This window comes from Melospiza georgiana, chromosome 3 (assembly GCF_028018845.1).
Source record: "Melospiza georgiana isolate bMelGeo1 chromosome 3, bMelGeo1.pri, whole genome shotgun sequence".
Classification (NCBI taxonomy): Eukaryota; Metazoa; Chordata; class Aves; order Passeriformes; family Passerellidae; genus Melospiza; species Melospiza georgiana.
Genome location: NC_080432.1, coordinates 83,189,238 through 83,204,278, shown reverse-complemented (window position 1 = coordinate 83,204,278; position 15,041 = coordinate 83,189,238).

The following is a 15,041-nucleotide window of genomic DNA, read 5'->3' as shown; positions in this document are numbered from 1 at the left end:
CTACAGGCAGAAGCAACTTCACATTCAGTCCCTGAAAAATGCTGTTCCCTTGTCTTTTCTTAAGCTTTGTGGTAAATTCTCTGCTTCACTGTCTTTCTAAAATAATGTGCATGGCCTTAGGAATGTCTTTATCTCATTCCTACCTCATGCTAGGCTATATTCCCTTCAGTTGACCAGATCCATATGCATTTCTATTTTCCAGATAATTACTTTGTTCTATTTGTATCATTAGTTTTATTGTTGCTTTTTCTAAGAATCTTTTCCTATCTTACTGATTTCCAGGTTTTCTTTTTTTGAATTTTTCTGAGATACTGAGTTAGAGGAAAAGGCAGCAAACCTCTTCTGTTCCTAATCATAATCCCCAGTCTCTGAAACCTTGAGCCTTTCTCATACTACTCCTAACAAAAAGATTTAAAAGTCATTATTTCCCTTCTCGATGCTCTGTAGCAAAAAGTGCCTTTCCCCATATAAAAATTAAAGGTTTGAACGAAGGTCATCAAGGAATGGGGAATCCACCCCTTCCCACCTAATTTCTTTCAACTCATAGTCAAGATTTGTGCCTAAAGTAGACTATCCTATTTTTTATTATTTATTATAGTTATTATTTATGCTCTCTATTTGTATACCACAAACTCAGTCTCCTCTGAAACATCTGCCAGACTCCATAACTGGACACTGAGACTTTCTGTTCTGGGGTGGAGGAAGAATGCTCCCACCCAGCTGCTCCTGGAAGAGATGTTGTTGCCACCCTGTCCCAAAGTTAGGAGCCAGCTGCCACTGCTTAACCTGGTGGTGTGTGCTGGTGTGTCCCCAGGCCAGAGCTCAGAGTGGCTGGGGTTGGTGTGCCCGGGACATGCCCATGGCCTCCTCCATCAGGGGTGGATCCAGCCCTGGAAGGAGCTGATACACAGCCCCAAAAGCATGGCAGACTTTCTCTGGCTTTGTGGGTATTGCAGCAAAACCTCCAAAAGCAGAAATGGCATTTTCATGGAGACTTGAGAACACCTTCTGGGGTCTGGTGTCACTTTGATCTGATATTAGTCCAAATTTCTAGCTAGCATCCTAAAGGGTCTACTGTTGGTAATCACATACACATTAAATATGGGTATTCCCATCTTTGGGAATGATCAAAGTTCAGCTGATCAAAGCTCAGCTTTGATCCCATCTAGTTGGCAGCATTTTAGCACCAATGCTTGAATGAACACAGCATTCCCTGTGGTATTCCTCGAATTTTATTGGTGCTTCCTTTGCTGCTGTCACACACATGGACCCCATTAATGGCAGAAGAGAAAGGAAATTTAGTTGTGACTAGCAAAGGGATTTTTCTCTGACAATAACTTTCCATTCTTAAGCACTTCCATAGGCTTGGGAGTCTAGATTTTTCCTTTGTAGAAAGACTCTTTTGCCAAGTATCTTGCTTTTAATAATTCAAATCTATCAGAGGTGTCACACCATTCCTACCTTGAGCTGAGCCTGACCTTACAGGAACACAAGGCTCATTTGGGTATTTGGAGACAGAACAATACCCTGTCCTTCCCTAGCTGCCCCACAACTTCCTTTTCATCCAGTTGCCATCCTTTAATAAGACAAGGAACTTCACATGAAGGCAAAAAAATATAATAAACCAATATCTTTGAAGATTAACTGTGCCTTCTTTTTATTTTTTCTTCCTGTAAGTCTTCAAGACTGAAATTCTAATAAACAGCTCCTCATAAGACATCTCCTGTCACTTTTTATTTGTCTGGAACATTTTTTCCCCATTGGTATATCTTTCAGCATTTACCCAAGCCAGAAAAATGCTACTTACTGACATTAACAGGCTTGCAATATTTAAGTAAAGCATATAAGCTATTTACAAAAACCAGGTTGACAGCAACATTTCAAAAATGAGACTATAATGTAATAAAAACATTATCCTGGCTTGTGTCTGATCAGGGAATAAGAAAATGAATGAAATATTGCCACAAATGAGAACTGGGAGAATTTTCCAGAGAAGGCAAAAATAAAAGTGGAGCTAGAGAAAAACAAGGCAAAACCTTCTGAAAAGGCCATGTTTGACTGCAAGAATTTATGGCTCCTGTTCTTATCTCAATGCACCCTCTGTGAAAGCACTCCCCATAACAAACCTGAATGATTTGTCAGCTGCCCACTAAACCCTTTTTCTTCAAAGGGCTTAACCACAGTTACATGTCCACTGTATTTCCACAGAATGGTGGATCCATGTTTCAAACAGCAGAGCTTAATACATCCTTGAAAGTGTCCCTGCCACTGATGCTAGCAGCAATAAATGTGGCAGACAAGGATATATTCCCAGCACTGACAGCACTTAATATAGGCCCCCATATGCCCACCTGTGTGGAAACAAATCTGTTGCTTGATGATGTCTCTTTTCATTCAGCCATTCAGGTGCAAACTTTCCTCTTGCTGTCATTCCTTGGTGAGATTTTCTGTAAATTGCACCACAGGTTGATTTCTTCCTTCTGTTCCTCCAAGTCCTGAAGCAAAATCTCTGGGAGCAGCAGGCTCTAGCACCAGAAGTGGGTGAAGTTTCTGATACTCAACATGACTTTTATTATGTTATGCCCCACCTTGGTGCCGTGAAGCCCTTTCTGGCGTCAATCCCAGCAGCATCCCTGGAGAGCTGTGTATCTTAACCCAATCTCTTTGTATGGATGGAAGAGAAATGAGAGATAGGAATCTGCATAGGTACCTACCAACATAGCCAATGGACTGCTCCCCAGTCTAGTTGTACACACAAGTCAAATTGACACTGAAACTGAGAGGAACCTTTGGAATAAAGGCAGATCCCTGAGGAGATGGAGAAAATGGCAGCCAATAAGAAAAGTGGGGCTGTTGGAGTACAGCTGGAATATTGGTGTGCTGCAGATATTTTTGCTTGCCTGTCTTTGAGAGTCACTGTGACCTTGGAAGAGTTTGCAATGGCAGGAAGTTCTCCAACCCTTCTATGCACAGGGCAAGAATAAACAGATGCTAAACCAGCTTGGTGTGCTTCTATTTCTGCTCATCAGAGTTCAGCCAAAGCATACCCAGGTTTCTCTGTACAATGAGGGAAAAGAGGGGGATGGTGAGTGTGCAGCTTCTGCACATGCACCCATGCCCCACTGGCAGACCATGAAAGATAGACCAGTAGATAAGGAATTTTATTTTGCTATTTTAAGCCTCAAGTCTAGTTCAACACAACATTGGATTGGGCATCATAATTTTCTCACTCTTTTTTCCCATGAGACTGGGCTCACTGTCTGCTCAGAGATGACTGAGATTCATTAGAGCACTAATGCCTACCAATTTCTATGCAAAACTCCACATGACTAAAATCCGGGGCATATTTCATACCTCTGGATGATTATGAATTGGATGAGAACGGAACAGGAATAGAAAACTTCAAAGCTGCAAAACTTCAAACTCTCTTATTTAAAGCTGGTGATTTTATCTCTGTCATTCATGGTGCCTTTAGCCTTTATTCCACTTCCTTCCAATAATCATCAAGACTTTAAATTTTTTTTCTGTTATCCCCAAATCTACCTTGCTGTACATGTGGACAGAGCAGCAAACTGCTTATAACTAGAGGGTCATTTTCATCATTTTTTTCCCCTCTTAATTATTTTTTCTGTTTTCTGCTGATTTTCTTCTTTATATAGTAGGTGCTTCATGTGGGTTCCTGAGATAGGCACAAAACTACATCCTGTGGCTATTGATTTATACAAAGCCCTAAACACCTTTCCAGGCACTCCACTAGGGGATTTCAAAACCCACACAGTTATTCCAGGAGAAATTCTAAGTATTGCAAGATTCATCTCTATTTAAATGAATTAATCCCTTGCTATAAGACTTTTCTTTCACCATGATAAGGAAGAACTGTTCTAGGAAATAATTCCAGCAAAGACTGATCTCACAGTTCAAGATACCAACCATTAAAGTGAATTTGGCAAAAACAGCATTCAGAGAAGTAGAAATTGAGCCTCACAACCATTTGAAAAAAGTTTGCCTGTGGTTTTGGGGTAGTGATTTCAAGTCTAGCTCCTTGGACAAGAACCCTCCTTGCCAAAGAATAGTTATTGGAAAGGCATGGATATGCACCTCGATTTCTCCTTCTCAGCCTCTTCAGGTAGGCAACTCACTTTGTCTAAGCAGTTAAATAGCAACTAGGCCAGAGAAAAATAGAGAAACTGATGGCACAAGCATGTGACCAAGAGTCTTTGAAATACAGTAAATCCTGATTAAAATCCCTTTTCCCAACAGGAGGAAAAAGACAGTTGAACCTCCATCATTCCCCTCCTCTGTGTGCACCCTGCACTGCTCAGCACTCTGGATCCTGAGTGAAGCTTTCCAAAGTCATAACAGAAAATGGGGGAAACATCACTTATAAACGTGGTGTTTAGGTGAGGTATTTAGACTAAAGTCTGACATTTGACTCCCACTGGTTGTGTGCAGCCTTGAAGTCCATCACAGCTTTCCTTCTGGCTGCCATATTTTAAGGAAAAAATTCAGAAAGGTTATTTTTAACCAGTATCGCTGGAATCAAAAATTGTCCCTATCCATCAGCACAAAATCAAAGTTAGAAAAGTCAAAATATAAAATATAATAATCCAGATCAGTGACTAACCAACGTCAAACTTTGTCCACTTGAGTCATTCCACTTCCTGTTTTCATTTTTGTTCTTTTTTGACTGTTAAAACTAAAGAGAAAGAATTTAGGGGGAAAAATCTAACACAAAACTTAATTGTTGTTGGTCACCCTGAAACATCCTAAAAGGGAATTACCTTTCACATGGTGAATATCCATCTGCTTTAAATATTAGGTCCCTAGGAGAAAACTTGCATTACCACACCCCCATCCTTTCTACATGCTGAACACCTGGAAAAATAGCAGTAAAACTAAAGATGGGTTCACACAAACCTGTTTTCTTGTTACACAGCAATTTATGAGCCTATTTCTGGCCCAGCCAGATTCCCTCAAACATCAGCCCTGCACCATCAGGGAGAGCAGCTGTAGCCAGGCTGGGCTTTTGAAATCTCAGGGGTAGCCAAACCACTGACCCTGTGAGACTTAGGGCTGCTCCAGCATCACATCATAGAAGTACTCATGGTTCACAGTATTTTGTACCTGAAAATCAAAATCAGATAAAGAACAAGTCTCAGTTTAATACAACGGTGAAACAAGTAACTCATACTGAGATTCAAACCCCTGTTTCATTTCTGACTGCAGACCTTGACTCTTTTAACATCCACATGTAGGTGCTAGATGCACCAGAGCCACTTCTTTTTTAAAATGCTCATTTAATTCTTTTCTTTTCAGCTTCAACTGCAGAAAAAGCTTACCATAAGCAGAAACTCCTCGTTAATCTCCAAATCTCCATGGAGAGTGCATCTGTTATGGTGCTCCCTCTGATCTTATAGTTTTCCTACTGATCTAAAAATAAATATTTGCTCATAATTTATTTTAAAAAACCAGTTTCTTTTTCAGGATATCAGAGTAATGTCTATGAAAGAAAGGGAAAAAAATCTGTTCTTTTATTCTGGCTTTGAAGAAAGCTAATAGAAATAACACCTGATTCACCCAGAGAGCTATTTTAAAGCCATTTATAAGCACGACCTTCAAAGAAAGACAAAATTCCTTCTTCAGTGCCTGTCATTGGATCTAAACCTGCCTCAATGAAATCAAAGTGCTCTGTTTTGCTGGACCCATAGGATGGGGGCAGGACCATCCCTCCCTGGGGTCATTAAAACCAGTCTGTTTGAGCATCCTTGCCTGCTTTTTCAGGCAACACTCTTTATGTCACCTCTGTGGGACAAGGCCCTGCCAGGAAGAACTCCTGTGGCTCCTGCAGAAAACTCACTTTGTGCCTTTGCCTTTGTGTGATCACAAAGTGCCTCTGCACAGTCAGCCAGCAGCCCAAATTCCACTGCTGGATGAATGCTCCCTCACCCCTTAATGATGTGCTGCCAGGACAAAGCACATCCTTCCCTTTCCCTCGTGCCTGATGTTTTACACTGGGATGTTTCATTTGGTGCCTTCCAGCTCCTGCTTCATGCAAAAAAAATCTGTAAATATGATCCTTTCATCTTCTCCATGCTCATTGTGGGCCCTACTATATCCCATCAGATTCCCCCTCTTTCAAGATAAGTCTGTTTAATCTGCCATTGTACTGAAGCTGTTCCATGATTTTTACTTGGTTTTGCTGTCCTTAAGCATTTCTTTCCCTCTTGTGCCATTTCCTGGGACAGTGTGCTGGAGCTGTGCATGACTGGTGCAGGTGTGGTGTGCCAGGACTCCTGGCACTCTTTCCCAGCTCAATCCCAGTTCCTCCTACCAAGTTTTTTACTTTAGCTGAGCTCGCTGTGTGGGCAGAGTAAAATGGGATTGAAACCCTGCCAAGCCCAGTCAATACCACCCAGCACTCAGGTTTGCACTGATGGAATCTGCAGTCTCTGAGCCTCGGCTGGGCACACTTACAGACAGTTTACTGCTGAGGGGGCCAGGATGAGTCTGGAGGAAAAGCCTCCACCTGCCTGTATCTCTGCACCTGCTGCCAGCACTGCCTGGCAAGGCTCACTCTGCACCTGTTGTCGGATGAACAAAGAGGATGATGAACCCTTCTCCCCAGTTTCCAACTCTCCTCAGGTGTCTCAGAGAATAAAGGACAAAGCTACCAGTAAGGAGAACATCTCACTTTGATTTCCTCTCAAGCAAGAGCATGTTAAAAGCCTGTCCAGGTAGCAGCATTCCATTGGGTTAGGATGCCCAAACCATGGCAACTCCCGAACTTTGATCTGTTGGATCCCTTTGCCAGAGATGCCAACTGTCTTTTGGAGATGGGGAGAAAATAGGTGGAAACAGTATTTTTTCCTTAATTTAGAGAATCATTTTAATAAGAGTATCTGCAAATAGCTTCTCAAGTGGATGTTTTGCTTGTTTCTCATTAGACTGAAATAGTCCTCACACACATTTTGCAGCCACTCAAGAAATAGAATCATAGAATGTCTTGGGTTGGAAGGGATCTTAAAGATCATCCAGTGCTAAGTCCCCTGCCCTGGGCTGGGACACCTTCCACTATCCCAGGTTGCTCCAAGCCCCACCCAGCCTGGCCTTGAACACTTCTAGGGATCCAGGGGCAGCCACAGCTTCTCTGGGTACCCTGTGCCAGGGCCTCACCACCCTCAGAGGGAAGGATTTTTTCCTATTCTCTGATCTAAACCAACCCACAGTGGGAGCAAAAAATTTTACTACAGACAAGTGCAGGTTAAGGATTGCAGTTAAATGACACCAAAAGCAGCCTTGATGTAAAAACATACAATTTTGTGATCAAAACACAAGAAAAAAACACAGGTAACAGCATTTATCCATTCTCTTGCTTTATTTGAAAGCACATTCAGATAACAAAGTGCAGAAAATAAAGTCTGCCCATGATGTCATTCATCTGGTTGTGTGTTTAGGGGAATAAAAAAGGCAGAGAAAAATTAAAATCACCGCTGTTATACCAACACAGTGACAGTAAAGTGTCCCCTGATGTTAAGTGCAGCCAGTAAGTGAGGTTATTTACTGCTTCATAACACAGTGTTATACATTAATAACATATTAACTCAGCAACACCACTTGAGAACTTACACAGTTATTTACAGGCTCGCTCCATAAATTTTCTCTTACATTGATGATTGCAGTTCCAGGACGTTGCACTGACACACAATGTATTGGAAACATTGATGGACACAAACAATTTAATTTTATACCATGAGTTACAAAATCATAGTAGATAATGAACTCTCCCACTGCTCTGACCTCTGAGGTTCATTAATCACCATACTCACATCCTCCATTGCACTTTGAGCTCCAGTGTGCTGAAAAAAATCAGTAATAAATATTCTAGTAAGTTTTATATTAGTTTAATACAGCTTTGAATGTTGCTTACAACACCAGCATGCTATGACTGACACTTAGCTGTGTTCTCCAGTGGGTCATTGGGAAGGTCAGGTGCCTCTCTTAAGGATTATAATGAAGCAGAGCATGAAGGAAGCCAAAATCACTCAAAGCCAGGTGCAGATTGGCCTTCAGCCTTCCTCACCTTTGTGCTACCAGCCAAGTTAATTTTTTAGTGCAGACCTACTGGTCTGCTTAGCCAAAAGGACCATCTCAGCTCAAGGTCTGGTTGTGTGCAACAGAGTTGGAGAACCAGCTTCCAGAGAGTGGTCAGTACATCCAGCATTGCTTGGGCCCCATAAAACTGAAAATATATTTTCTCCTTTAATTTCTATCACAATTTCAGAGAAGTATCCTGATTTTGGTGGGGTTGCACCTGGTTTATCTTATTTTTAACTGAGAAAGAAGCACACATTTTCCCTACTTTGCCTTTTCCCTATGGACCAGACTCCCTGTTGTGGGTCTTGTTAACCAGGTGCAACTCCAAAAAGGCTGCTGAGGCTGCTGTGGTGGGAGATGAGGGAGGCAAAGGAAACACAAAACCTTTTTTTTTTTTTTACATTAGAAACTGTAAAGAGATGCAGACCATGGACTTCCAAGCAGGTGTGCATGTATTTTCAGCAGGAAGGAGTCTGATCCCCTAAACATAACAGAAATCTAATACATGTCTGTGATTTCTTGCTCTACAATATTAAGCATAGACCAGTATCAGGACATTAAATGTGAATACAATCCTACTGCCCACAAACTGAAACAGTAAATACAGCACACTTACACAAAAAATTACACTTCAAATTATTTCTTAATAGGACATTTCAATATTTCAATAGCAGAAATATATGTCTATACAATTAATACACCTAAGCTTTGAGATAACAATCACATTGTAGTTATTTTTGGGTCAGTATCACTAGAAGTCTCTTGGTATCTTTGTAAATTTAGCTCTAATACAAATATAATTCCTAAGAATGAAAATGTAGATCACAAACCACTAATATATGTTTTGCTGAAGGTAATTTTCTCGTGTAATTTCCCTGTGGTTGTTTGGTGTATTTTAATTTAATGACTCTGGGATTCCAGATTTATTATCATGTGCTCAAAAGCTAAATAGCACAGCTGAAAATATTTTATTCCAACAAATTGTCCATGGCAGTAATTACAGCACTTTATTTCAGCTTGAACTGCAAGTGTTGCAGAATGATACCTCTCTGAGAATCTCATCTAATAACTGTGAAAGCAAAGCTTCTTCTTTCATAATAAAGTTTAACTCTGCATCTGCACATGACACTGCATTGCACCAACTTTGTATTTTGAAATCACTTCATCAGAAGTGAAGTTTCACGTTGTGAGGGATCTTTTGAAGCCAGATCCAGTGTAAACCATCCAGCTGTCTGTACAGCAAGGTCAGCACTCATTGCTGCAGCAGCACAGACAGCTCCTACAGTGAGGTCCTACTAGTGTTCAAATTAGGAAAATGCTCAGAAATTCAGATATCAGGACTAAAAATGACTGTTCAGAAATATTGCCAATTGTTTAAATTTTTTGTTAGTAGATTAAATAATCTATTCTTGAGTGTCTAGTTAATCATGTCCCAACTTCTCCCCTTCAGAACTCTTCCAAAGCCTGAATGTTCCTGTAGCTCAGAAAGTCCCATTCCAGCTTTTACTGCCTTAGCTTCCAGCTTTGATTTCTCATTCTATCACTTTCTGAGACTGCAAATAACTCCCTTCTTTCATTTACATTATTATTTCCTAGAAGTTATTTATAGGCTGATATAATTTTCTCTGACTTTTCCTCTTTTAGACTACTTTGCTTAACCCTGTCACTCCCTCACCTCAATTTCTGTTGCTTACGCATTACCAATTTTCTCACCCCCCTGTTACACTTTTTCTAAAGCTTCCCTTAGCATTGGGGACCAGAACTGCAGACAGAGAGGCAGGTTCTCCATCCAGTGATAAATCCCAGATAATGGTTTGTAATTCAGGAATGAGGATCTTCAGGTGCTCCAGGGAAACACTTTTTGGTGTTGCAGACTGCCTCCATGAATACAAAGCTCTCAGGTAAGATCCCTTCCTTGACACATTTTGCAAAATTTGTGCAGAAAGAGCAAGACTTTCACACCAGCCTCTGATTTTAGGATGCTGAACCTCAGTGCAGCCCCTTTTAGAAACCAAAAACATCTTCCCATCTCTATTTTTTAGATGTACCTATTTTCTACACATACCTATTTTCTAAATGTTTCATATTTTCACAATGTAAGATTATGCTTGATGCAATGTAAACATTATTTATCATTTAAAATGTGTTGTGCGCCACACATGTATCCACCATCTATATCTGAAATAGTTCTTTGCAATGTCAGGTTTTGGCCAGTGCAATGTTCACTCGTTATTTCACAAATTTATTAGCTCTATTCCACAAAGATTCGGAGATCTAGTCCCAAAACTCCCTTCAGGTGCTGTCTTAAAAATACAGACCAATGACCACCTCACTGACTCAGGGAAACCTTTATGAGGAACTTTCATTGATTTGTTGCAGTCACTGATTTGATACTGAATGTGTCTCTCAGAACAGATCTCTAACAAACCTGGTGAGTTTTCTTTTCTACCCAGCTGAGACACAAAACTGCAGACAGTGACTGCAAAAGGCTCTTTATTTAAAACTAATGAAGCATCCTGTAAGTTCAGAGGTAATGAGAGCATGAAAATCTGTGGCTCCGCCTTGTATTTCAAAAGGTTTTGCTCTGGATTGTATGTCCAAGACCCTCTGCCCCAGCTGCAAATTCAAACAGGGGTAACTGGGGAAGTGAAAATCATTCCAGACAGTTACAAAAACAGCCCTCACCCTGTGCACCGTGTTCCAAGTGAAGATGAGTATGAGCCATCCTGAAAAGTAAAGCATGTAGATAAGAAAAATGTCATTATGGGATGCACAAGAGCTCCAGAGCACATGTAAACATGGTGATGATAATGGTGGTGCTCATCAGCAGCTCTCCATAGAATCTAGTTTCAGATAAATGCATGTTCTAAATGTTCTCCCTTGGGCCCAGAGACCTGCAAGGGCCTGTGAAACTTGGGAAAATACAGATGTGGAGGGAACCAACCAAACCTTCCTTGAGAGGAGGGAAGAAGAGAAATTGGTGTTATGGTGGAAATCATTTGTCAGGAGCTTCTTACCCAGGGGGAGGCTCATGCGGGGACATCCTGAGTTGGAAAATGTGACTAAAAAGATGCCAAAGCTGCTTTCCTGAGGGATACAGATTGATGTATCTGAAAGTTCCCTGGTGGGAAGAAGAGGTAGAAACACAAACGTAACATGAATAATGTAGAACTACAGGGGAAATAGGTGCCTGGTCATTTAGCAGCTATTCAGGTTGATTCTCATGACCAAGAACACTCTGTGCAGTGGAGGTGGGACAAGCTCTAAAAGACATTGTCAGCCAAGAGAAAAGTTCCACCAAGGAATCCAATTCACTATCACTGTGCCTGTCATTCATTAATCACACTTTCTTTGTATGAGGACACATCAATTTTCTCTTTTGCTTTCGATGCCACAAAGCCAAAAATCTTCTGCTATCAGCAGTCTTGTGCTGGGGGTGATAAATATTTTTAACAAATCACTTGTTGGATTAGTCTTTTCATTTTTATTACAGGTCTAGAAATGAAATTTGCTACAGCTGCATTCACCTGCATGGACAAATGCTCCCTACTCTCTTCCAAAATCCCACAACCATAACTTACATTTTTAATACTTAATTTTTTTCAACTTGCATCATAAAACTTTGTTTAAATCTCCTATTTCAAGAGGCATTTTAAATCTTGATATTTCTTCATTGTCGACAGATTTTCAAGTCTTCAGAAGAAGGTTTATAGTCATTCATCATCTATGACTGAAAATGACAAATAAAAAATTTCCATATCCACATGCTTTGCATAATTTGACTGTCCCTTCAAAATACAGTATTGCTCTCATTACTCTCTTACTCTCAATCTTGCTGTCCAGGTCACCTCATTATCTAAGTAGATTCTTAGCCTGTGTCAATTGCATCCTTCAAGTCATGGACGGTGAATTCAAATAGAATTTTGCCTCTTGACAGCTTGGCCTGAATGCACACAGAGGTTACATAATAAAAGATCCTCATTTATAGCTATTATCCTTGATGGCACTACATTCATTGAAAAACATTTAGCTTAATGTTTATACATAAAAAGAAGAAAATTTGTAATATAACAAGGAGGATGAAATATTGAAAATGCAATAAAGAAATCTTCCTTCAGAGTCTTATTCCTTACTCATTCATCACACCGAGTAGGTTTGATAATGTCACCACTTTGACAAAGCCCAGATCACAAAATGGCATAAGTTTGAAATTTGTAAAACATTTAGAAGATTTCTAGAACCGGAGAGTGAGAGATTCATTGTCTTTTGATGACCTCAGACTGAGCTTACATATCTCAGTTTTATATAATAATCAATTATCAGCCTCAACACAGGAAGAGGAAGAAACTCTGTCCTGAGCATCTGTGGCAAAGTATTATCTTTAGAACCATCTGGCTGCAACCTTCAAATCAATTCAAAGCTGACCTTGAAAATTTGAATCCATAATAAGAGCCCTCATTCCTCTACCACTGTGATCCCAAACAGAGCAGAAATTGTGTGAGCTGCTTTATATACAGGTGAACAAAGAGAGTGCTCCAGTTCTCTTTTGTCATTGAATCCAATGAGATCCATTTACTCTTAGGTTCAGATTCTGCATTTAAATTAAGCACTGCATGCTGAAATGTGCATGTCCTGCTTGGTTCAGGGGAACATCTTCCACTTGAACACATGCTCAGCATAAACTTGTCTCTAACTCCTGCACAAGCTGGACTCCTGAAGTCTCTCCTGGAGCAAGATACTGTTCAGTCATGGCAAAACTGAGTTTTCAGACAGGAATAGTTACAGCATTAAATAAAATTTAAAAAAATTAAATAATATGAAAATAAATAGTTTTAAGTCATATGAAATGTTTGTCATTATTCTGGAAGTTCATATTTAGATTTATTAAACTTCTGAATTCTTTAGGTAGCACATGTATCTAGTCCATTTGCCATAGTGGAATCCAAAAATATCTTACACTCTTTAAAAATTTAAAATTCAGCCCTGCCACAAGTTTGGATCCACTTCTGGGACAACCCAGCAGCAATTCTGAGGTAAGTATATAATTTTAAGAAATAAAGAAAAAAGCCTGCCCAATTTAAATTAGAGGAAGGGCTCATGCACAAACTGTGAGTTGATCTACCCCTAAATCTGTCCAGAGTATTGAGCAATTCCTACAATTTTACCAACAGTGCTGCTCCAGCTAATCTCATTTATAGGGCCACTGTAAGTGTGATTTACACTTCAGTTATGATAAACACCTATAGATACAAACAAAATCTTGTCTGGATGAAGAAAATAATAAAAGCTGCAGGATAATGCAAGCAAGGTTGTTAAAATCTTCATAGCCAAGTCTGCAGATATTGTAAAAGATGCCTTCTGCTCTGGAACAATTTGTGGACTCAATTTGCAACCATAGTTAAGGAATGGGTTGGTCTTTTTGCTGAAAGGTCTGTAGAAAGGAGAGAATTCAACTTCTGGGGAAAAATTAACACAAAACCATGGATAGGTAACATGGCAACTCTTTGTACCTCTGCAAGTTCTCTGTTTTTATTCAAACTTCTCTTGCTAAAGCATTGCAGGAGACGAAGCAATAGTTTAGGAAAATTCAACAGAATTCTACTTCTGCTATGTGGTCTGAATATCATTTGGTAAAACAGCAACTTCAGAATGGGAGTGCTGGGACATGTCAACAAACATCAGATTAAACCTTTATGATATTATGGTATAAGGCAATATTAACATCACCATGGATCAGCTACAAAAGGAGTTCAGTTCAGGGTGGCAGGAAACGCATGTTAAACACAATTCTGAAATAACAGTAGAATAAATTAATGTTAAACAGGAAATATTAAACAGGAAAGTAGTTGAAACTCTTTCAAATGTTTTCTTTCCTTAAAGGAACAACTCAGAAGAAATCTTTGCCCTTGTAACTTCGGGTTTTTTTAACAGTCAGCATAAATCTGTGTGGGAGTCTCTTTGATTTGCAATTAACTTATTTTTCATAGAATTATATCATTCTTGAAGAAATTACACATAAACATCAAAATCATCTTTTTAACCATTAAAAATCTGCTTTTACTGAAATGCTAATTTTTGATCCATAGTGATACCTTCACCTTAAGACAAATCCACAGGAGAAAAAGGACACACGAGGATTAATTGTGTCTCCTATCCCACACAACTGTTTCAGCTGCCTTACTCTGCAGGTCATCTCAAGACACATTGTTTTTCCGTTGAAAGCATTAGGAACTTGCAGAACTTTGTTCTCTCAAGTAGTTACTAATCCTCATCCTTCCAGGACTGAGTGTTTAAAAATTAATCTGCAGCTGCACTTTGGAAAGACTCCTCTGTTGCCAGTACTGTGACCCTTCTCACAAACACACCAGTTTTGAATCTAGTTTCATGGTTGGGATTGAGGAACATTTTGCCATTTTATATCTCATTAATTGATCTGATAAAGAATTGTGATTAGTAAAATACACAGTGAAAAATGTTTCCGCTTATTGCCATCATATTTCATTGCAATTTTGGCCAGAGAATGATAAAAATGTGTGAAATGTTGGTTTGCTCAGTTTAGCTTGGGCTGACTTCATTTCAGTTCTGCTTTTTTATTACAAAGTTATAACTCCTAGATGAATCTACAATTTGAGCAAGAGACCTTTTTCCTCTCATTTACAATTGAGTAAAGATTTGTTATTCTGTATCTCATAAAGAGATCCTGTGTATGAATGTGGCACCTCTGACTTTGCCATGACTAAAATCAAAATATTTCTAAGTATTGAAGGACTGAAGTCAAAGTGGGTTTAACACAGTTTGTAGCCTCTTGATTTGGGAAGATGCTCACCAGGGAAATCCAGTCAGCTAATGTTTCCCCACTGTGCAATTCAGAGCCCTGAGACATGAAGCTCTGACTCAGATTTTTCCTCAAAGGAATCCTTTCTCTCATGCTCCAGGTCTCCAGTGAC